Below are 3,186 nucleotides of genomic sequence, written 5' to 3' on the forward strand. Positions count from 1 at the left end.
CATGACTAATGCAGATTTTTCATAAGTGTTGAAATCAGACAGTGTGATGAGTAACTTTGGTATTCTTTTTCAAAATCATTTTAGTTACTGTATTATATTTGCATTTCTATGTAAGTTTTAGAATCTGCTTGTCAATTTCTGTAGTGAAGACTGCTGGAATCTTAAATAGGATTGCTGAAAACTTCAGAAAAATTCAGGAAGACCTGGTCTTATAAGATTGAATTTTCCAATACATTAATATGATATATTCCTCTACTTAGGTCTTCTCTAATACCTCTCGGCAATGTTTTGTAGTTCTCAGTGTTTCATATGTTTTTCATATTTATAGCTATTTGATGCCTTTGCAAATAGTATTTATTTTAATTTCAGTTTCCAATTTTTCAATGCTAGTATATAGAAACACATAGATTTTTTAGGTTTTTTTACAGGTTTATTGAAGTATAATTGATATTTTTAAAACTGCACATATTTAATGTATATAATTTGATGACTTCAGAAATATGCATGCATACAACTGTGATATCATCACCACAATCAAGGTAAAAAACATCCATCACCTCCAAAAGTTTCCTTGTGTCCCTTTGGTGCAGGGAGTGCTTTCTGTTTTTTTGTGGTAAGAGCGCTTAACATTAGATCTACTCTCTTAAATTTTTAAGTGCACCATATCAATTGTTAACTGCAGGTACTATGTTGCACAGCAGATTTCTAGAGCTTATTCATCTTGTATAACTATAAATTAATATCTATTGAACAACAACTCCCCATTTCCCCCTCTCCTCCCATCCCTTGGCAACCACCATTCTATTTTCTGTTTCTATAATTTGACTATTTTAGATATCTCACATAAATGGTACCATGCAATATCTGTTCATCTGTGACTGATTTATTCAATGTAGCATAATGTCTTCCAGATCCATCTATACTGTTGCAAGTGATAGGATCTCCTTTTTTTCTGACTGAATAATATTCCATTGTATGTGTATACCACATTTTCTTGTCCCATCATGGACACTGGGTTGTTGCCACATCTTGGTTATTGTGAATAATTCTGCAATGAACATTCTCATTCCTTTTCATAAATTTACATATCTTGGAGAGATTTTCATACATTTACATATCTTGGAACCTCACTACACTCATAAATTAGTTCTAGTAGGTTTTTCATAGCTTTCTTTGTATTTTCTACATAATTAGATATTCCACAAATAAAAAACAGTTTTACCTCTTTCTTTCCAATCTATATGTCTTATATTTCTTTTCCTTACTTTTTACTACAATAGTTAGGAATTCCAGCAAAAGAGTAAAAAGAAGTGAGGAGAAAGGATATCTTTGCCATTGTCTCCATGTTAGAGGTAAACAACCAGTTTTTACCCATTAAATATGGTGTTAGCACTTGCTTTTGTTAAAGCTCTTCATCATATTGGGGAAGTTATATTCTATTCCTAAATGACTTAGACTTTTATTCACAAATATAGGTTGGTTTATCTAACCTATATTTTTTTCTAACCTGTTAATATGATTATACTGATTGATTTTTTATTATCAAACCAACCTTGCATTCTTTGCATAAAATCCACTTGATCATGATGGGCTATCTTTTTTATATACTGTTGGATTCAATTGGATAAAATTTTATTAAGAATTTTCGTGTATATGTTGATAACAGCTAATGATCTATATTTTTGTGTCTTGTAGAATTTATGCTGGCCTCAAAAAATGAGCTGGGACATGTCCCCTCCACTTCTATTGTCTGTATGTATAGTATTGGAGTTATTAGTTCCTTAAATCTTTAGTAGAACTTACCATTTAAGGCACCTAGACCTAGAGTTTCTTTTGCATAAAGCTTTTTAACTACATATTCATTTTCTCTCATTTATTTGGGGCTTTTCAGGCTGTTTCTTCCTGAGTGAGATTTGATAGTTTCTATCCTTCAAAACCTTTGTTCATTTCATACAAATTGTCAAATTTATTTATATAAAATAGTTCATAATTTCCCCCTTACTTTCCTTTTAAAAACTGCAGAATCCATAGTGATGCCCTCTCTCTTATGGTATGGGTAATTCTGTCTTATTTAGCTTTTTTTCTCCTCAGTTGTAGCAAATGTTTATACATTCAGTGATCTTTCCAAAGAAATGGATTTTTGTTTCTTCAGTTTTTTCTGTTGTTTTTCTTTTCTGTTTCATTGATATCCACTCTGATCTTTATTGTTTCCTGTCTTATGATTACTTTCTGGCCTAATGCATTTTTCTTTCTCCAATTTCTTAAGATCAAGTTTATATTATTGTCTTGAGATTTATATTTTAATCTAAATATTTAGTGGTATAAATTCCTATATAAGCGCTCTTTAGCTGCGTTGCACAAATTTTTGTTTCATTCAGCTTAAAATACTTTAAAATTTCTGTTGTTTCTTTCTTTGCTGGTGGGTTTTTCAGAATTACGTACTTAAATTTCCAAATATGGGCAGATCGGAAGCCCAGCAAGCAATGAAGATGGCAGAGAGCAGCGGTCGCACTGGCAAGAGCAGCCGGAGCGGCTCGGGGAAGGGGGTTGGTGTCAGCAGAGCAGGTAACTGCTGGCTTCAGTCGCCTTCGGCAGGAACAGCGGGGCCTGGCCTCCAAAGCAGCTGAGTTGGAGACAGAGTTGAATGAGCACCGTCTAGTGATTGATACTCTGAAGGAGGTAGATGAAACCTGCAAGTGCTACCGCATGGTTGGAGGGTGCTGGTAGAGTGGACTGTCAAAGAGGTGCTACCTGCCCTGGAGAACAACCAGGAGCAGATACAGAAGATTATTGAGACACTGACACAGCGGTTTCTGGCAAAGGGGAAGGAACTAAATGAATTCCGGGAAAAGCACAACATGCGTCTCATGGGGGAAGATAAGACGCCAGCAGCCAAAGAAAACTCAGAAGGGGCTGGGGCTGAGGCCAGCCCAGCTGCAGTACTGGTTTCCTAGAGAGCAAGACCTTTGCATTTTTTCTACCCTGATTCCCACTTCTTATAATTTCTCTTTATTGTTATTATTTTCTCTGCCATTGTAATTTTTTAGTTAATTAAATGTTTTGGTCAGAAAAAAAATTTCCAAATATGTTGACGGTTTCTAGATTTTCTCTATTATTTACTTCTAATTTAATTCCACTATGCTCACACAACATACTTTTTATGATGTGAATATTTTAATAATTATT

The 3,186-nt window shown here is 34.2% G+C and overlaps 1 pseudogene; it reads left to right on the forward strand.

Moving 5' to 3' along the window:
- Positions 1 to 2,489: 2,489 nt before the first annotated feature.
- LOC133099403 (prefoldin subunit 2-like) lies at positions 2,490 to 2,954 on the forward strand (annotated as a pseudogene).
- Positions 2,955 to 3,186: the final 232 nt, after the last annotated feature.

The sequence above is a fragment of the Eubalaena glacialis genome, chromosome 1 (genome assembly GCF_028564815.1).
Source record: "Eubalaena glacialis isolate mEubGla1 chromosome 1, mEubGla1.1.hap2.+ XY, whole genome shotgun sequence".
Lineage (NCBI taxonomy): Eukaryota > Metazoa > Chordata > Mammalia > Artiodactyla > Balaenidae > Eubalaena > Eubalaena glacialis.